The following is a 22,388-nucleotide window of genomic DNA, read 5'->3' on the forward strand; positions in this document are numbered from 1 at the left end:
ATGTCAATCTCTCTTTTGTTTACGTGGTAATGATGGATGCAGCCAAGACAGCTCTGGTGCTAACCTTGCTAGCAGGACTTTTTAACATGTTTGCACATAAATGTACAGTTACTTAGGGTGACCAGACCTCCTCTTTTATTTGGACATGTCCTTTTTTTGAGAGCTTAAAATTGCATCCGGCTGAAATGTCAACATCATTCGGGATTTTGCTCTATCTAAGCCACAAATAAGTTTGCATTAGATTTGTATTGCGTTTTACTCCCCATACTCGCTCTCCTCATAGCCTTACAGCATAGATCGAGTGGGAATGAGTAACGGAGGGGCGAAGACAAGTTTTGGACAGGGTCTCTCTCTTTATGTCCCACCTTCTTGCACAGTCTCTGACTATAGAGAATTACCATCATTGTTGATCACCTTCTCTTTACAAACATTCAGTTGGTGGGGCGGTCGGTGGCGTAGTGGGTTGAGCAGGCGCCCCATGTACAGAGGCTACAGTCCTCGCTGCAGCTGGCCCCGGTTCGAGTCCCGCACCGGACGGCCCTTTGCTGCATGTCTTCCCCCTCTCTCTCTGCTTCCTGTCTCTCTCCAGCTGTCCTATCATTAAAGGCATAAAAAGGCCAAATTTTTTTTTGAAAAAAAACAAACAAAAAAAACCATTCAGTTGGTGATCAGCACCAATAACTCCCCTCAGCATGAGTTTCTCTGTTTAAACAGCACATGGCGCCGGGATCCGCAGCTAGAAAATGCTGAAACATAATTGTAAATTTATGGATGGCCTACAAAAAAAACATGCATATTTTCGTCTTGGTCGTGATGCGTGGGAAACTATTGTTATTGCTTTATAAAGGGACAAACATTGAAAAGAAAGAATTAACACTTGGCAAAAAGGTATTTTCTTAGAGTAAATTAAAGCACTACACTGAAAGTGGACTGAATGCCACGGCAAGATTATTTTTTTTTCACACCAATACACTTTATTTAATCTTTGACCAAAAAAAAGAAACAAGATAAGTTTTTGTTTTATATTGTGGAAATGAGCCAATATAGATTCAGTGGAAAAGTTCAAAAGTTCAGTGTAAAGTAGGCCTGTTGGCCACAATTTTCTTAAAGACCAATAAAGCCCATTATCATGCAATAGAACCCTTTACTGTGGACACATTTGTATGCATTCACATGGTCATGGTGTCGCATGCAATACACTACATCTCCCATGCACTTATTATAGAGTTCACTCTGTCTAGTAGACATTTTTTGTAGATTGTTAGCTTCTTTGCTACATCGTTAATCAAATTTTCTGGTAATCCGTATGGCCCACCTCCAAAATTCATTGCAGAGTTTAAATATTTCTAACTTACTTGAGGCTTATTCCAGAAGGGAAACAAATGGAGGATGGAATTTTTCATACCTAATCAGAGATTACCGCAATTCTCATGGGAATCAATGAACTTTTGATATGAACACCACATACATATGCGGAAACAAAGTGTCAGTGTAAAATATAAAGAGCTAAGTTTGGGTTCATTTTTAAAGCTCATTTAATTTTATTAATGTTAAAGTGCAACAAATTTCTCCTCTCATTTAAGTTGTTCAGCTACAATAGACAGTCCAGTAAGGTCTATGCTTTTGGTTGCCATGCAGTTGTGGGAAGCATTGGTAGTGCATGGAAAGCCAGTAGGATCACATTTTCACAACTTTTGTTTTGCCTATTTACTTTTGAATTTACAAAGAGTGTCTCTAAAATAACTGGTAAGAATTTTGTATGACTGTTAGAATTAAAAAAAGGACCTGCCACCTAAGCTGTTTGAAGAAAATATTACTTTCTAATGGTTCAACTGGGTTCAAACTGTACATTAGATTGAGCTTGGATAAACCTAAACTTCCTCAACTTGAATGAAAAGAAGACTGAGGTCATGGTCTTTGGACATCCTGAACTTATTGTCATGAACATTCCTCTATGAAAGGTTTTGGGGGCAACAAGCAGATTGCCTCAGTCACTGGGTCTAGCTTCTTTAAATTGAGATTCATAACCAAAGTGAAGACTGATTCCTCCCAAAGAGATTTAAAAAAAAGTAACCCTGACTTTTTATTTAACATCTCACCTTTATTATTGCAATTCCTTGTATAAAAGTATGAACTGTTATCCGTACACGCATACCTGAGCATGCATTACTTGCAGCTTGTCCAAAATGTTTTCTGACAGGACAGAAAAAGAGACACAACTGTGCTTCTATACTCTTCCTTGAACTAGCTTAAGGTTCTTTTAAGGATTGATTTTGAAATTCCATTTTTGACTTTTACATCCCTGAACAGTATAGCAGAATTGCTAAATTTCCACACATCAGCCAGACGGCTGAGGTCATCCACCCAGTTCCTGCAGGATATGCCTAGAAGCAGGCTTTAAACTAGAAGGCAGCAGCTGCCCCCAACCAGTGGAAAAGTCTACCACCACACATCTTTTGAGAAGCTCATCTTCTCCTTGGCCTTCCTTAATTGCTAAGAATGTCACCATCACGGCAGTTTAAATAAATGTCACTGTTTTTTGTTTCATTTTAGAGCAATGATTATACAGTATGTTGCTGTTTTTTCTTGTAGTTTTACTTTGTGCGTCAGCACCATAGAAATAAAATTCACTTGAAGATCAAACTATTGTAATTACGCACCCTGACTCATAAGCTGTTGATGGGTTTTCTCAAAGCGGACCACATTTACTCTGAAAGTGTTTCAGCTGCCTTTTTTCTGCTTTTTAATTGATCCCGCTGTCTACATGACAAGTACACTCAAGTAAAAGTTGTTCTTAAAAGTTTTATTTCCATTCCAAGAGGTACGAGCAGAACAGGGGAGTTCTTCAGTTTTGTTTTCGCTCTAATTGTGTTTTGTTTGAAATTGCCACCAGACCACATCAGTGCGCCTCTTGCGACCTGAACAATGTTGTTGCATCTTCAGAGTGGTACTCTGCAAATAGATGGGAAATAAATGAGAACAAAAAAAAAGCCCCCATGTGAAATGAAAAACAAATGTTGCTACGGTGGGCAGGCAGCCCCACTACAGGATGTTGTTGTAACGGATTCTTGACATATGAGGTCATACCACTCAATTAGTCAAAGACAGAGTTGTATAACATGTCAAACAGCGAGAGAGCAGTTATTCATATTATCAGGTATCTGTAGAGAATCAAATTCACGCTGATTCTCCCAGCTGAACCTCTCATCCTTAAAAATTGTATAAAAGACCATGAAAAACCATTAACAACAACAAGAAAAAAAAGTTGATAAGAAGAGGAAAAAAATTCACTTCTTTGTAGTTGAGAGCTTTCGGAAGATAAACGAGTCTGCTGTCACCAGTCCCTTTTAGACCTGCTCCATCAGCAGATATATTTCTGAAAATAAAACAAAGAGAGTACTGTTGTACGGCGGGATGTACACTCACACACAGTTGGAAATTGACGAATAATTGCAGCTCTCATAAATGAAAGATGACAGCGAGCAAAGGCTGTACACTCTTCGGAGGGTTTTCAGATCAGCACTTAGCTATGAATGATGCACAACATAAACTGATATTATTTTTTGATAATTACTCTCCTCTGTGTCTTTTAACTCTCGTTTAGCCAAAGTCGGTCTCACGATGAATGTTTTATTATGTTAAGATCAGTCACTCAGAGCCTGTGAATATTACTGTGCTCACGCTGTGCTTTAGTCACCTCGTTTGTCTTTGTCACCGTGACGACAGCAACCTGAAGATAAATCATTGGTGTTGGCTGAGCTTGAAAATGAATATATCCTGCAGCAGTGTGACTAGCTGACAATTTGTACTGTGGAAAAATAAAAAGTTTAATCAACTGCTTATTATTAAAGGACAAGACCGTTTTTTTGACATTGGGCCCTTGATTTCACATTATAACATGATGTTCTACTCACCCCTGCTTGTTGTTGAACATTTGGAGCTGTTCCGAAGATATTCGAGAGGCGTCTGGCTGCTCTCTTGAGATATTCGGCCATGAAACGGTTTCCTATGGGCAAGCTTATACAGGCACAAACTATGCTGTTTATAATTTATAAATTACTCTACACTAGCACTGATAACGTGGAGGTGCGTCGCTTACTTAAAAAAATCCGGGTTACTGTAATTTTGAATTTTAGCCGAATGAATAAATAGGCAGCAGGTCTGTGGGCTGTCTGTGGCAGTACCACGACGATGACGTCAGTAACACCCACTTTACGACAAAAAAATCAAAATTACAATAACCCGGATTTTTTTAAGTAAGCGACGCACCTCCACGTTATCAGTGCTAGTGTACAGTAATTAATAAATTATAAACAGCATAGTTTGTGCCTGTATAACGTTGCCCATAGGAAACCGTTTCATGGCCGAATATCTCAAGAGAGCAGCCAGACGCCTCTCGAATATCTTCGGAACAGCTCCAAATTACCAACAACAAGCAGGGGTGAGTAGAACATCATGTTATAATGTGAAATCAAGGGCCCAATGTCAAAAAAACGGTCTTGTCCTTTAAAGGAAGAAAAGAACAACTAAATCCCACTGTGAGTGCAATAAGCACCACGTTAATGAGGTGGTCTTTTTTAACCAATCGCATATAACTATCAAGGTAAAAAAGCAATAATATAATGATCTGAAGTTCAGGATTTCCTTTCTGACGGGAACGTAACATTTTAAAAGCCTTCTTGAACAAAAGGTTGAGTTCATTTTGCCCCAGGTCGAATGAAAAGTAAATCACAGCCTTGGTCAATGATTTTCAATGGCGATGTATAAAAACAAACTAAAACAAAATATCCCTCGATAATGTTTATATTCAACCCCATGAAATATGCCAGATGGTTTGTTACTCAGAACCATCTGGAAGGCCTTTCGAGAAACCATTTGCAAAAGAGGAAGAACTTTCAAAAATTGCTCAGCATGTCAGTAGATGAAGCATATGTGGACCAGAAAGACAGCGAGAAACCTGACCTGACACCACCGGAGGAAACATTCTCCAAGGCATCCCAGAAGAAGTTCCAAACTACAACCTCCATACGGCCGCTCGCTATAGTGACGCCAAGGTTGCCACGGGAACGCAGTACGCTAGCCTCCGCTAACAATCCGCTACCCAGACGGTGCTAACATCACGTGCTCCTTGTCTCTGCTCCAAAGTAAGGTCGCATCTCTGTGATGCTGTGTTGGCCCGTGTAAGATGCTGTCAAGATTAATTAACCAATACTGAACTCTCTTTTGACATGAAGCTGTATGAAATCCCATACTGGCAATATTATTTATGAACATTTTCTTACCCCCCGCTGCGTCCTGTGAGCCGAGTTCCAGCCTCGTTTTGGTGTTGATGAAGGTAGTCCGGCTAGTTGGCTGAGGGCACAAAAAGAAAGCTCTCAAAACAATATGCGTTCAAAAGAGTAATACATTTGCATCACAAAATCTTTGTCCAGGAAAAAGTCAGACCTCACTATCGCTTGGCCCTATTTTCTCTCTCCCTTCGTATCACTGCCTGCTGTGTAGACCGTGCACACCGAGCAGTAAGCACCGTAACAGGCGCGGCTGTCGGCAGGTGGCAATCACGGAGTGATACGAAGGGAGAGAAAATAGCGCCAAGCGATATTATATTATACATATTAATCATTTTAATAATTAATGAATTAATAATTTTAGCAAAGTCAAAATGCACGTGGTGATAGTGCAAAATCAAGAGTTGTCAAAAGTGAAGAGTTAAGAAAATTCAAAAGGTCAAAGAGTTACGGGAATTTAAAAAAAAATCAAGAGAGCGAATATTATATAATATTATACAGTAATACTAATCTTTTTTTTTTTAACCTGAGAGTCTTTCATCAAGGCTGCACTTGTTCTATTTAAAAGGGTGATTCTGTGTTCTCACACTCAGATTCTGTGTTGCTCTCCTTCAAACTGAAAAGGTCGCTGCTGATTATCTGCCCTCAGATACAAAGTAGATCTTACAAAGGTCCGTTGTTCCAATTTGAGCCTGTTTCCTTGCACTGAGGCTCTGTGGTCTTCCAACATTTCTATTCTTTTAAGCTGCTCACTTTTGGATTGTTGTGAAATGATCATAAAATTTCTCCCAATATTACCACTTGTCTAAAGGCCCTGTCACACTGTTGCGTATGAGAGAAGCGTATGAGTTGCGTATGAAAATTAATAATATAATTTTCATACGCACGAAAAGTCCTTGAAAATAAAAAATGACTAGCGTATGAGTAGCATATGAACTGCGCATGCCCAGCGTACGTTTCAATGCGCCTATATCAGCAGCCTTTCCACATTGCTCCATTATTGCAGTAGACGAAGCGCTATCAACATCTCTCGAGACATTCATCTCGATCATGCTTCCCAAGAAGCAATCGTCGTTTGCCCGGGCCCTGGGCCGAGGAAAAGGCAAAAAAACACAAGAATCATTCTCACCCAAACCTGCTGAAATGCCTGATGCACCTGCGGCTGATGAGTTACATGCTTCTGAGCGATCAAGATCCCCAACTCCTCCTCCTGACCGCTGAATCGTCGGTTGCCTGCCGCCTCCATCTCCACCAGACGGGCGGAGATGGAGGCGGCAGACGGGCGGAGGCTATAAATACGCTAGCTGTACGGTACACCTTCATGCCAACATATGGCAATTTATGTCCAGCGTTCTCGACCTATCAGTAACGTACCTCTAGCGTATTCAGCGTATGCCTAGCGTATGCTTAGCGTATTAACCATACGCACAAAAGTTTTGAGCATGTTCAAAAATTTATTTCTGCCTCAGCGTATGCCAACGTATGCCAGCGTGCTTGAAACGTATACAACCTATGCCTAACGTTCCCCTAGCGTATGTTAGCGTATACCAGCGTATGAGTGATAATTTTCATACGCTGGCATACGCAACAGTGTGACAGGGCCATAAGACTGAGTAGCTTGTCCTCATGCCTCCAAAGGAGCTCTGACCAGCAACGTTAGCAGCATGCCCTTTGGGCCCTATGATGTCTTTTTGAACTGACCCTGCTTCCATCAGATCCCATCAGATTGTAATCGTTGGAGTTTGAAGACCAGATGAAAACCTCAGACTCTGTTGTATTCCTTTGAGCCCGTGCTAAGTAGTTGTTTTGGGGGCCCACTGAAGTCCTGCTGGGTATGAAGGACAGCCATAGTAAAAACTAAACATAACAATATAAAATCAGCTTTAAATACATCAATTTATTACTATCCAAAAATAGGAGACATGGAAATGAATATTCTTGGTAAGATAAATAGGGGAAGAAACTGAAAGGAAGAAATGAATATAATTATACATTTTAAAAAGTGAAATGATTACAGAAAGATAGAGAAATGAAAATAAGGAAAACCTGGGGTTGGGGTCGCTTATAAGGTGAGAGGGTTAAAACGGACATCCATATGTTAGGCAGTATGTAACTTTCCTTCGCAGAATATTTCACTGTAACTGTTAATAGTTTTAATGTTATGGCTGACTTGCTCAGGTTGTTCTGTTCTCCCATGGGTTCATCATATTCTAGCTGACTAAACTGTGCACAAAGTTTGGTTTGACTGATTTGCACGTGTTGTCACAGTCACCTCCTTCAGCCCTTTTTTTTTTTGTTCTTTTGTAACTGTGTGTGTGTGTGTGTGTGTGTGTGTGTGTGTGTGTGTGTGTGTGTGTGTGTGAAAGTCTGTCTGTGTGGCCCAAAATAATAAATAAAACAAAATGATAATCATTTAGATCTACCTTCGGTTGGTCACATGATCCACATAGAGTTGCCCTCACTGCCCTGACGTGCCCAGACCACTTGCCCTGCAGCGAGGCGCTGATAAGCTACTGGAGACGGAGAGAGCACAACTGACGAGCAGTAGCTGATGAGATTTTGTCATTAGCTATAAGTCCCCCTTTAGACATTCACTATTAGTTACTGATAGAAAGGAAGTGACATTATTTGGGTGACATATCATTGTGCAGAAGACTCAGAGCTTTACAACGATACCGATAATGACAGACTTCAGTAAATAGACGAAGCTCGGTATGGCGCGTTGGAATGCTAACTTTTTGGTCAATTCGGGCGAAACGTAAAGAAAATGTAATAAAATAAACATTTTCATTTATGTTTTCAACTTTTTCTTAATAGCAGGTTGAAAGAACACATATTGAAGTAGACGTGCCCAAAATCTCAAAATTGACCACTGCATGAAAAATCCCTGTTTTTGCCCGCCGTGTCTCGCCTCACAGTAACAGGCATGATCTGTGGACTCTGGGAGCACAAACGCGTTCAAGGACTTCAAACAATGGCTGTGTTCGAAACCGCCTACTTCTCCCACTACTCCTACTAACTTTAACTTTTTTTAAGTTCCCGGATGCATACTAGATTCTCCGAAATGTTGGGTATGCATCATGAGGTTACTACTCATCCTCAAACTACCCAGGATGCAACGTAACGTGACGTCGCCGATCGTCATTTCCTGTCAAAACGGCAGTTTCAAGCTAGCTACAACGAGGGTAGGTTCACTTCCTGTTTTCAAAACAAAAGCACCGATTGTATCGTAATGGCTTTCCCTATGATAAAAGGCAACTGGTATTTTATTTTGTGAAAATAACCGGAAGTGCGTTACTCACTGCGGCTAGCTTTAGTAGCGCCGAATTCGTGGGAAGAAAATTGAAAATAGTCGGTATTTTGTCAGATTTTCAACACGTTGGGGATCTAAACGACTACTTTGTCGCCTGAAAATGATTCAAATGTTGCTAAAGTCATATTTACAGAGTTTATAGCTTAAGCGAAATCAGCTTCAGGCCGACTGATTTTGGCTCGGGCAGGAGCGAAGTGCACTTTGTGTAAACGCTCTGCATACTGTCTGATCGAATGAGTATGCCGTTTGCAAGTATGTAGTATGTAGTAGGCGGTTTCGAACACAGCCAATGAAACTTCATGCTATGGGACAGTGCTACCCACTGCACCACTGTGCTGCCCTGAACTACAAGTCATAATAAGCTACCTCCACAAACAACCAATGGGTTCTCTGATGTAGAATCAATCCTGAAAGGTTTTCACAAAACAAACTCTCAAAGTTAAATCAACTGTAGACGGTAGTTGGATAACCTCAACTCAAATGCCTTAACGGTATTCACATACAGGCTTTCCCTCTGTTTTCTTCAAACCTCACTACCTTTGCTTCATGTTTGACTACAGAAATCAAACCTTCTAGTCCTCCTTACCTTGTCTCTTATTAAACTCTGACCCAGGGGTTTTTCCTTTAAAGCATCACAAAAGCAACTCTAATGAGGATGCCAACACGTCCTGCTCTCAGGTTAAACGTCCTGGACAAAGGGTCAGGCAACGCTGAAGAGCAAGTGTAATTAGTTCGCTCTAGTGTCTCTGCCTCAGTTTCTGTCTTTACTTTCCTCTTTATATTTCTAAATTGCACCATCTTCCTATTTACTACACTCTATGCTTCCCAGCTTATTTCTGCCTGACCCTCACCCCTCCCCTCTGTCTGATAGTCAGTGAGGTGTGCGAGGCAATTTTTGAGAGGCCAAAAGAGGCTCTGAATTGTAGAATTTGCATTCATCGCAGCAAAATAGAAAGCAACTGCGGAGAAAATCACACTTTCTTCAAAATATGATGTGAGCAAGGAAAAATAGCCGAGTGTATTGTGAGAGACAGCAAATGTTGAGTGGAACACTTTCCAGATGTGAAAGGTTTTCAAGCAATTTAACGCAAAAGTTTAATCATGATCCAATCCCATTGGTCCTTAGTCAAATGGTTATGAGACATACCCACCTAAAAGAATGGTGGTTTGTGAAAAAAATCTACTGGTCATCCAGGATTTTATGACCATGCTGTAGTCTTTCATAACAAAGTAGATTTAACACCTTCTACTATTATCAGCTCTTAGCTATTTACAAAGACTGACGTAGGTGCATGAGGAATACTGATTTCTTTAGAAATGTGAGAAGAAAATATCACCCGGGGATTTTTCAATGGACAGTTCTTTTGACTCCACAATAAAAGACTGACAGAGACATATATTTGAAGGTCAGTAGAAGTGTGAAATTAAAAGGATTTAGTCTGAAATGAAAGTAGCAAGGTCACTCCTGATCTGTGCAGAGAAATATAATGAATGCACTTTAAATATAAGCGACTTAGTTGCATAAGCAAAAGGTAATCTAAGGGCTTTCTGACCCACCTTGGATGATAAGGGAGTGTGACATAAAGATAATATATCATAGTAGATAATGTGCCTCTGGGTCAACAAGGCCTCCTACTGAAAGGGTCATATAGATTGATTGTTCATTCCCTTTAATACCACTAATAATGCTGTTCCTTATAGTACAGCCTCTGCAAGCAACAGAAGAGAAATGCAACTCATGAGTGTTTCCAATTCAGAGCAGACGACATTCTCAAGTCTTTCATTTAAGAAGTGGTTACAAGAAGGAAGGGGCTTTGTGTGTTTACATTGAACCTATTGATTGTCCACAGACACAATTTTCACACTTTCTTCTTGCTTGTGAGCATGAAAATAACTCCAGAGTCATAAAGAGTCTTGGCATTTTGTAAAATAGTCACGTTTTGATTGTTGGATCTCTTTTAATGGGCTCAAAAGTTTGTATTTGGAGATTGGAGGGGATGAGGGACGACACTAAACACCTGACTGCCGAGTAGGCGAGCCATGATTGAGTTCCATCTTAACCACTGGTAGGGCACCAGTGGTTAAGATGGAACTCAATCATGGCTCGCAAGTAACTTGGCTTTGAAATGCTGAAATATTTTTGCTTCCAGTTTCTGTTTTCTTTTGCTTTCCTTTGCTTTTTTTGTCACACATTGCAGACTACTTGGTGAAGGTTAAGTAATAACCTCTTTATTTGCAGTCGTTCTCACAACCATCAGAGATCACACATTATTTGAAAGTAATTATTGGGTGTATCAACCTGCATGGACCAATGTCAGGTGGGCACGTTTTGGAGAGGAGGTCAGTCTCCTCTGGGAACCTCTTAGAAATTCATCTTGCCTATCAGAACACACAGATATTTAGACTGAAAGAGGAGAGAATTACTATATATATATACATATATGTACAATGAAAAGGAATTGTTATGAATATGCATAAAAAAAGGGTGGAATGCCCTCTCCGGGTCGGGAATGAGATCCTTCCCAAAGTGGAGGAGTTCAAGTATCTCGGGGTCTTGTTCACGAGTGAGGGACGAATGGAGCAGGAGATTGACAGGTGGATCGATGCGGCGTCTGCACCGGCCCGTCGTGGTGAAGAAGGAGCTGAGCCAGAAGGCGAAGCTCTCGATTTACCGGTCAATCTATGTTCCTACCCTCACCTATGGTCACGAGCTGTGGGCAGTGACCGAGAGAACGAGATCGCGAATACAAGCGGCCGAAATGAGTTTCCTCCGCAGGGTGTCTGGGCTCTCCCTTAGAGATAGGGTGAGAAGCTCGGTCATCCGGGAGCAGTGTTGTATAAAGTACTGAAATCTCACACTCAAGTAAAAGTATAGGTACCCCTCCAAAATATGACTTTGGTAAAAGTCCAAATCACTGACTGAAATGTTACTTGAGTTAAAGTCTTAAAGTATCCGAAACGTCTTGTACTTAAGTATGAGAATTACTGTAAAAATAGATGTACTTAAACTAGAACTACCACAGAGGGGTCAATTGACCTTTTTACCTAAAAGACCCACAAGAGGGTCATTTGTATTCACACTCCTTTTGTTGTGGAAATGTGGGTTGAGTGCTGTATCTCTGCATCTTCGTTCCTTGGAGAGGAGCTTCTTTCACCACAAAATTCTTGAGGGAAATGAAGCAGTAGTCCACATGCACTGGTATTTATCCATCTAACAATTGCGATAGATAACCAATTGGGATAGATCAGCAAGGTACATTCATTTGAAAATTGTACTAAATGTAAGCTGATTGTGTTAACTGTAGGATACTTGTACATAGCCATTTGCAAGGATGTACTAAATGATTGAGACATGTACAAAAGCATTTGAAATTTGATGAAAGCAATGATAAATGCCATTCTGTTGTGAGGAACTGCAAATTAGTTTTGGGATTTGTCCATGTTTTGAGAATGACATCTCAGTTTCAAGAAATGAGCCAAACCAATGGAGAAAAACTGTAACACACTGTCCGCCAAACTGTGCTATCTGTCTTTGCTGCTGATATCTTCATGCAAGTTGCTATTTACCTGTGGTGATTTTGGAGGCTGACAGCCCTTGGGAAGAAGCTGTCTGTCCCTGTTTGTCTTGGCTGTTACCACTGTAAGGTGTGACCCCCTCACCCCTCACCCCACACACGGCCCCTAACAGCCTCATTACCATAACAAAATGAGTGATTAGTGTATTCGGTAAAAGCCGCCGGGTCAAATGACCCCTCTCTGGTACTTCTAGGTAGGCAGAAAAATCCTGGTAGTTCTAGTGTTAAGTAATGTAATGAAAAGTATAAGTAAAAAGTAAACAAGGCAAATGCAGTTTGAATGACATTTTTTATATTTTGGTAAACTTTGAAGGTCAAATTCACTTAAAATCTACACACAACCAAGTGCAGGCAATATTTAGACCAGCTTTAGACAGAAAATACAAACTTTGTGAACCTTTAAGTTTTTCTTCTTCAAGTAAGGTCAGTGCTGAAAATGAGACGTACATTACACCATTAAGAAAAAAATGAAACAAAAGAGGCTGCTACTGTTATTGCCATAAACAAAATTTAAAGAAAAAAATAGGAGAAAACTGAAGCTTATCTGGCATCTGAAGAGGGAGTCCAGTTTGAAACCCCTTTTGTAAACCTTTCTAAAAAATAAATAAAATAACTCAGTACAGAAAATGCGGCCAACATCACCAAGAAAAAAAGCTGTTACGATTACTGTACTTCACAAGCTATAGGAGGTGCACACACAAGCGAAAAAAAAAAGAATTGGGAGGGAACTGCAGCTTATCTGGCATCTGAAGAGGAAGACCTTTTTTGTAAAACTACCTTAAAACCTAAAAAAGATAGAATTTCCACGTCTTATGGCAGGCATAACATGCATGGGGTCGAAACACTGTTGCGTTTTTTTTCTCTCTCTCTCTTTTTTTTGTAACGAGTAACTAAACCGAACAATGAAAATGTATTGGAGTAAAAGTATGCAATTAAGTTTGGAAATATAGTGAAGTAAAAGTGAAAGTTGTCAAAAAAATTTAAGCTCGAGGAAAGTACAAAGTATTCCAAAATATACTTAAGTACAGTAGTGAAGTATTTTTACTTCGTTACTATACAACACTGTCCGGGAGGGGCTCTGAGTAGAACCGCTGCTCCTCCGCATCCAGAGGAGTCAGATGAGGTGGCTCGGGCACCTGGTTAGGATGCCTCCTGGACGCCTCCCTGGTGAGGTGTTCCGGGCCCGTCCCACTGGGAGGAGGCCCCGGGGAAGACCCAGGACACGTTGGAGAGACTATGTTTCTCGGCTGGCCTGGGAACGCCTCGGGGTCCCCCCAGAAGAGCTGGAGGAAGTGGCCGGGGACAGGGACGTCTGGGTTTCTCTGCTCAAGCTGCTGCACCCGCGACCCGATCCCCGGAGAAGCGGAAGATGATGGATGGATGGATGAATATACATATCCAAAAAAATACCAGAAACCACCCAAGTTGTCCAGATAGGTTAAAAAGTCCCTTTTGTGTGGCATTTACACATGCGCTCAATATCAGAAAATGCAGAATACAACTCGCAGGATGCGCTGAGTGACAACAGACACCAGCAACAGTATATGCATTAAGAGCTGGAACCATCCATTCAAAGCTGACAGTCAGTCTGGCAAATAGCAAAAGATGAAGAAAGGACAGATATTCCTGTGCAGCTTGCTGGAGCTTCACTGTCTTTTGGTTTGTTGCAGACCGTTCAACTCATCTGTCAGACCAGGTTTTATTAGTTTGTTTATGTGCATGAGGCACCTACACCGCCATCAGTTTTTATTGAAATATCTGAAATAGTAAGATAAACAGATTTTAGTTTCCTGAGAATAAATAATATGAAAATAAATGGGAAAACTAAAACGGTGTTCTGCCTTATAATATATGAGCAAAGTTGTGAGAGATATGTTTGATCTAATAAGGAGGCAGAGATTTTTACTGCACACTGTTTAGATCTGATGTTTTACTACTTAGTGTTCAAACTAGCACTAAGCTAATACTGACTGCTGTTCATCAAGCTAATTAAATGGAGACGAGATCTAATGGAAGTAAATGGAAGAAGTATAGAACTATGCAAAAGTCTGAGGCCAGGCCTCAGACTTTTTCTTTTTTTTATGTTTTTATTTATATTTTATTGTTTTTCCAGGGGAAGGGGAAGTGGGGAGCAACACACATTAAGAACAGAACTATGTACATACAGGGAGTTTGTCACATACATATACATACAATAGGGTACATTTGTATTATATAATCATATTAATAAGGTCGAGCTGTTTGGCCACTTGGCTGGGACAAAGAAATACCATTTCAGCCATCGCTCTAAAAAGCGTTCCATTTTTTGGTTAACATAGGCTGTTATTTGTTCCATCTTGTGTATTTCCACCACAATGTCTCTCCACATATCAAGAGTTGGGCTTTCTGGTTGTAGCCATTTCCTCGTAATGGCTTTTTTGCTGGCCACCAGCAGAATGTTCATTAAGTATTTGTCCACTTTCAGCCAGTCTTGAGGAACACATCCTAGATACAACGTCTTAAAGTCCAGTGGCAAATCTTCTCTAAAGATATCTTGTAATGAATTATGTATTTCTGACCAAAAACCTTGAATTTTTGGGCATTCCCAAAAAACATGGTGGTGATTTGCAACTTGTTGACCACATTGTCTCCAGCAGAGAGGGGTGGTGTCATTGAATTTAGATTTCTGGGATGGAGTAATAAAGTATCTGGTGAAGTTCTTCCAGTTAAATTCCCGCCAGGTCATTGAACTGGAGCATTTCCATTGATATTGCCATATTCTTTTCCATTCTTCATCTGATATTTCATTTCCTGTTTCCCTTTCCCATTTTGCTTTAATATATGTTGTGGAGTGAGTGTTGAACTCTGATAGGCAGTTATACGTGGCTGATATAATACCTTTACTTAGGTTTGAATTGTATGCTCTTCTGAACAGTTCAATAAAGTTGTGATTTATCTCTGTTATATTTTTAACCTTTGTGTTAACATAATGTCGCAGCTGTAGGTATCTGAAAAAGTCTTGCTTATCTAATAGGTGCTTGTCCTGTAACATCTCAAAACTGAACATTGAGTTATCTTTCATAATGGTACATAAAGCTTCAGACTTTTTCTTTTCTTTATACAGTGTACTGCCAGGAAAACAGGAACAGATGCAGTGATTTATTAAAACATGTGGAAATTTAAATGGAAATGCATAATTAACACATAGAAAGATAATTTATATAATTCTAACGAGCTAGAAGGTAAATATTTGATATGACCACCTTTTATTTCTCAACACAACCTGAACTCTCTTGGGCAAGCTTTCTGGTAATTTCAGTATTATTTTGAAAATAATTATGATTACAATGAATTGAATTCCAATTGGCTTGAATTAGACTATACTATTTATGGGCCTTGAGATGACATTTGTTGTAATTTGGCACTATATAAATAAAAAATAAAACTGAATTAAGGGCCACAAAAGTTACATGAAACTAATGAGGGAGGAATCATGAATTGCTTTTCAACCATTAAGTGATGAGCCCTCCAGATCTAATTTAGTTAAAAAAAACCTAATGATGATTAAATGACTAGTTATTGGCCAGTTAAAAATTAAATTAGCAGGGAACAAATCAGGGATGCGATTTACTGTGTTTCATAAATAAGTATGTCTCCAACAGTCACTCATGGATGACCATTTAATACATAATGATGAGCTTTTTGGGAACAGATCACAATATCTGATATTAATCAGTCATTAGGTAATAACTTGTTGATGAATATCCACGAATATATGGTGCTGACCTCTTCAATCATTAGTATTTCTAGATTAACTGTGAACCAGCAGTAGAACATTACAAAATTAGAATCAATTTCTTGATTACTTATTATGTAATTATTAATAGCTATTTTTGAGGACCCAAACAATGATTTGCAGTATAAAAGTGGTTACTAAGTACTCCTGCATTACTCATTACTTTTCTATCAATTCTATCAATTATACTTTTCATGTCCCCTCAAGTAAAGTTGAGTGTCACACTGAGTGATTGATTAGTACTGAATCAATACTCCTCTGGGAACCTCTTAGAAATTCATCTTGCCTATCAGAACACACAGATATTTAGACTGAAGGAGGAGAGAATTACTATATATATTTATACATATATGTACAATGAAAAGGAATTGTTATGAATATACATTAAAAAAAGGGTGGAATACCCTCTTCGGGTCGGGAATGAGATCCTTCCCAAAGTGGAGGAGTTCAAGTATCTCGGGGTCTTTTTCACGAGTGAGGGGCGAATGGAGCAGGAGATTGACAGGCGGATCGGTGCGGCGTCTGCAGTGATGCGGGCTCTGCACCGGCCTCTCGATTTACCGGTCAATCTACGTTAATACCCTCACCTATGGTCACAAGCTGTGGGTAGTGACCGAAAGACTGATGTAACACCCTTTAGTTACACACTTGGGCTGTGTTCGAAACCACCTACTACATACTACATACTTGCAAACAGCATACTCATCGATCAGACAGTATGCAGAGCGTTTACACACAGTGCCCTTCGCTCCCGCCCGAGCCGAAATCAGCCGGCCTGAAGCTGATATTGGCTCGGGCTATAAACTCTGTAAATATATAACTTTAGCAACATTTGAAACATTTTCAGGCGAGAAAGTAGACGTTTAGATCCCCAACGTGTTGAAAATCTGACAAAATACCGGCTATTTACAAGTTTGTTCCCACGAATTCGGCGCTACTAAAGCTAGCCGCAGTGAGTAACACACTTCCGGTTATTTTCACAAAATAAAATACCTGTTGCCTTTTATCATAAGGAAAGCCATTACGATACAATTGGTACTTTTGTTTTGAAAACAGGAAGTGAACCTACCCCCGTTGTAGCTAGCTTGAAACTGCCGTTTTGACAGGAAATGACGATCGGCAACGTCACGTTACGTTGCATCCTGGGTAGTTTGAGTATGAATAGTAACCACATGATGCATACCCATGATGCATTCACAAAATAAAATACCCGTTGCCTTTTATCATAGGGAAAGCCATTGGAGTTCAGCTACTCAATCGCGCAACTTCACCGACTAAGACCTGCGGCCACTCCTGGATTTGACGTCTCCATCATCAAAGAGCTAGGACTTTCTCGCCGCCCTCGTTACATCCACAGAGGCTCGGGACGAAACTTCATTCTCCATAACCAGCCGAGCTGCTCTGCTACAAACATCCCATGTCTCTGGTCACCCGTCGCACGTTTGATGCGTCATCAGAACGTCATTTGAACTTTTTAACACCCAGTCTATCAACAATAAATCCACCCTGATTGAAGAATATATCAAGGAAAAGGTACTTGAATTCATGTGTCTGACAGAAACCTGGCACCAGCCAGAGATTTACTCCGCCCTAAATGAGGCCTGTCCCCCCGGATACACCTACTTGGAGGCAGCTCGCACCACTGGGCACGGTGGTGGCCTTGCTGTCATCCACAGACAGGACCTGGAGTTTTCCCCCACTCCGCTGCCTGCAACATCCTCCTGTGAATGCCTAGCGTTTAAAGTTAAGCCCCCTTTCCCCATGACTGTCCTCCTCATCTACCGCCCCCCCAAATCTAACTCTGCCTTCATCCCCGAAATATCCGATCTCCTCACAACTCTCTGTACTTCCTCTGCCAATATCATAATTTTGGGAGATATAAATATTCATGTCGACACCCCTTCCTGTTTCCCCGCTGTTGAATTCCTTCAGCTTCTGGACTCTCTCAACTTACAACAACATGTCGTTGTCCCTACACACTCCAAGGGACACACACTCGATCTGGTCATCTCAAACTCTGCCCCCATCAGCAACCTACTGGTTTATGATCTTGGTGTCTCCGACCACAAGGTTGTGTCAATGGAGGCAGATCAAATTCAGAAATCTGAAAAAGATTAATGCGGGTGCCCTGGCCCTCGACCTTCATCTTCTCTCCTCTGGCTCTGCTGATTTCCTCTCTGCTGCCAACTCAGTGGATTTCTACAACCATTCCCTGAGTATCCTACTGGACGTCCACACCCCTTTAACATCCAGGACAGTTTCCTTCTCACACTCAGCACCTTGGTACACCTGTGAGCTGCATAAGATGAAGGCAGCTGGGCGTGTCCTTGAGCGGCGGCTCAAGACCTCCAGGCTGACTGTCCACAAACAGGCGTACAAGGAGCACAGGAAGGCATACGCAGAAGCTCTGAGTGATGCACGGTCCAGATTCTATTCCAACATTATAAACAACAGCCCTGGAAATTCAAAACAACTTTTCTCAACAATAAATCACCTTCTCAAACCACCATCACTCTCCCACTCTGAGGTCACTGATGAGAGGTGCAACATGCACATCACTTTTTTCAGACAAAAAGTCGCCAACATCCGCTCACATCTTTCCATCACTGTTGCTCCACCCCCTCAAACTGCCGACCCACTGCCTGAAAATGTCCAACCTCTCTGCTCCTTCGTCAACATCACACAGGGAGAGGTAGAGGATATTGTCAAAAAAATGAAACCATCCACCTGTGCTCTGGACCCTTTCCCTTCAGCCCTGCTCAAGGCCAACATCTCTGCCATATCTCCTGTTATCACCAAAATCATAAATCACTGCCTCCTGGCTGGCCATATCCCATCTGCACTAAAAACCGCTGTCATCAGACCACTGCTAAAAAAAACACCCTGGATCCAGAAATCCTCTCAAATTACAGACCCATTTCAAATCTACCATTTTTTTCAAAAGTTCTGGAAAAAGTAGTCGCTGCACAACTTCATGGTCACAACACAATAACCTCTTTGAAAAGTTTCAGTCTGGCTTTCGCCCTGGCCATAGCACAGAAACAGCCTTGGTCAGGGTCACAAATGACCTTCTGATGGCATCGGATTCTGGTTCCCCATCTCTCCTCATCCTCCTTGAGCTAACAACTGCTTTTGACACCTCCTCCACCATCTGCAACACACCATTGGTCTCTCAGAAAAATTTTTAAACTGGTTCACCTCCTACTTGACAAACAGAACTGAATATGTAGCCCTGGGCAAAGCAAAATCACACACACACAAGGTCATCTGTGGTGTCCCCCAGGGCTCTGTGCTGGGACCCACCCTCTTCACCCTCTACCTGCTTCCCCTAGGCAAGGTCATCAGCAAGCATGGGATACCCTACCACTGCTATGCTGATGACACACAACTCTATCTTCAAACAGCTCCTACTTCCACTGCCCCCCACTAACATCCACATTGATCACCTGTCTCGAGGAGATTGAGACGTGGATGAAGCACAACTTCCTACAACTAAACAGCTCCAAAACAGAAGCCATTCTAGTTGGCACCCCACAGTAGCAACCATTAGCGCTTAGCATCGTATGCTAGCGGCTGCCTTGAATAGCTAACTATGCACTCATTTCATGAATAAATCATCAGTATATTTCGTTATGTGTTCTAGAAAAATATTAAAAACCAACCGGAGGTATATGTGTGTACTGAAGTTGAGAATGTGGTAAAATTTGTATTTTTTGAGTGGAAAATGCCTTTGCTAAAATCAAGCTACTGCTAAATGCTAGCCAATGCTTAACAGCTATTCAGGCTGGTTTTGTAAGCTGAAACACGTGCAGCTGCGTGCATTTGAGTTCAGTCCCATCACTCAGAAGGAGAGTCTTCCATGAAGCTGCATGCCGCGTCAATGTTCCCATTCAACACCAACACAACGCAGACCCACATATTCGCTCGAATGATGCCTGGGCCCGCCAACAGTATCATCAAATGTTCCTGTTTGCAGTCAGGATGGCTGAGTGTTCTAGGGCGTTGCGTTTAGGTCGCAGTCTCCCCTGGAGGCGTGGGTTCAAATCCCACTTCTGACATTAAAGACCTCTCCTAAAGATTTATTTTCACTGGCAAGGAAACCAAAGTTCCCTCCCTGCTTGACTATTGCTATTCTGGCACTGTATCATCTTGTTTACAGCAACATTCTTGGTGCTGATATGTCACTCTCATATTTCAGGACCGCTCTAAACTTCATGAAAGAGTCTTGGTGCATGAGAATCCTTGTCCACAAGTCAAGTCATCGTTACGTGTAAAATCTTGTTATGTACTGAACACCACAGTAAAAGCTACGGTTTTCTCCAATTTTTGTCAAAAAAATCGTCTAAAAACAAAACACTGGCTGTGACAAAAGACCTCGACACATGGTCACTGGGATTCAAAGTCCTTGTTGGGTTTGGACAAGGCAAGACAAATATGAAACAACAGGTTTTCTGTTGTTGGACAAAGTACTTGGAAGTTAGCAATATGGAAGAGTGGTATGAATGAGAGGGCAGGGGGGAAGATAGAGGTCCCTGTAGGCCAGGCTTCTTGTGGTGGCAATACATTGGTGCTAAGTGAAATGCCATCTAAAGTGCTTTGATAAGAGCAAATGAATGTAAGATAGTTGAATTTGAAATGACGTGTATTGAAGCCTGGTGTAAGAAGTGCTGGTTTTGAGTGATTTGTAAGGGAAGTGAGTGTATGCAAGGGGGAACTTGTCTGGCGGTGCGTTAATTGGCTTATACTTGGTGGCAGGCAGCTGATAAAAGAACTAGCTCTCCCCGTCAGGGAATCGAACCCCGATCTTCGCATTACAGGCTGAGATACTGTCCATTATACTAACGAGGAATTCCTGTGTGGCGGATACAGTCGTCAGATGAAAAGACAACTATCGCCAAGGAGTGAAATAAGATTTTCTTGTCCCGTTTCAAGGTGCAGGAAAATTGCTATCACAGTCCCATCACTCAGAAGGAGAGTCTTCCATGAAGCTGCATGCCGCGTCAATGTTCCCCTTCAACACCAACACAACGCAGACCCACATTTCGCTCGAATGATGCCTGGGCCCGCCAACAGTATCATCAAATGTTTCCGTTTGCAGTTAGGATGGCCGAGCGGTCTAAGGCGCAGCGTTCAGGTCACAGTCTGTCCACAAGTCCACAGTCGTCAGATGAAAAGACAACTATCGCCAAGGAGTGAAAAGTAATTTCAGTTTTGAAGCACGCAAAGCCATAGAGAAGAAACTAAGCATGATCTGCACCACACAACTGGTCAAGAGGGCTCAACAGCGGCTTTACTTCCTGAGGGGGTTTAGGAAGTTTGGTTTGTCCACTAAAATCCTCAGCAACTTTTACGTCTGCGTGGTCGAAGGCACCCTGACTAACTGCATTACTGCATGGTGCTGCAGCACAACAGCTGTGGGCCGTAAACGCCTGCAGAGAGTGGCGAAGACAGCTGAAAAGATCACCAGGACACCATTGCCCTCTCTGCGGAGCATCTACCACTGCAGAGTCCACAAGAGAGCTGCTTCCATACTCAGGGACCCAACCTCAACACAGGCTGTTCACACTCCTAGGCTTCCAAATGCTATGCCTACTATTTGTTTACGTCAGGAGCCCTCTTACACAACAGCCCTGGGCTCAGAACGGAGGTATAGGTGTGAAATGTAGGACTCAAAAATTCTTTCTTTTCAACTGCTATCAGATAGCAGCCATACTATGGACAATATTTAGCTAATTCTACCTCAGGAACTGAACACATTGGACTTGACCTAACTATTGCATCACACTCTGTTGACCTTCTGCACACATGCTCAGTTACAGAAGTGCTACTTTCATGGGCAATGCTCCACTTCTTCTCTACCTCAGGGAACTGGACTTATATCATTATCACATCAAGTACATTTAAGCTATTATTGCACTCTGTTGAACCTTTGCACACATGCCCAGCTACATTAGTGTTATTTCCTATGGTATATACTTAAGTGTGTATTAAGTATAAATCTTGAATCTTGGTGGCAACACCCAGAAATTCTGCCATGTGGTAGATGTAGGACACTCCGTTTCATCAAAACAATAAAAAGTAGAATGTAGAATATTCTAACTTTAGGATTAGGCTTAAAACTTTCCTTTTTGATAAAGCTTATAGTTAAGAATGGCTCAGGTGACCCTGAAAGGTCCCATCCCAAGGAATAAAACAGACGAACTTCAAGCTAATGTGAACTATCTGCATGAGTACAGGAATGCTTCTATTCTGGCGTTTACTGAAACTTGGCTTAACCATGGCGAAGACAATAAAGCGCTGTACATCGATGGATTTGGCACCCCCATCAGGCTCGACCGCGACAGTGACGTCACCGGTAAACAACATGGCGGCGGTGTGTGTTTTTATATCAACCCCCGGTGGTGCTCCACTGTCCACGTCAGAGAGAAGCTGTGCAC

General features: G+C 41.5%; 1 non-coding gene across 1 annotated transcript; it reads left to right on the top strand.

Annotated features, from left to right (window-relative positions):
• The first annotated feature begins 19,926 nt into the window (after positions 1-19,926).
• On the top strand, positions 19,927-20,009 carry trnal-uag (transfer RNA leucine (anticodon UAG)). Its single transcript has one exon. It is a non-coding gene; the product is annotated as a tRNA-Leu (tRNA).
• Positions 20,010-22,388: the final 2,379 nt, after the last annotated feature.

Source organism: Odontesthes bonariensis, chromosome 13 (genome assembly GCF_027942865.1).
Source record: "Odontesthes bonariensis isolate fOdoBon6 chromosome 13, fOdoBon6.hap1, whole genome shotgun sequence".
Taxonomy (NCBI): Eukaryota; Metazoa; Chordata; class Actinopteri; order Atheriniformes; family Atherinopsidae; genus Odontesthes; species Odontesthes bonariensis.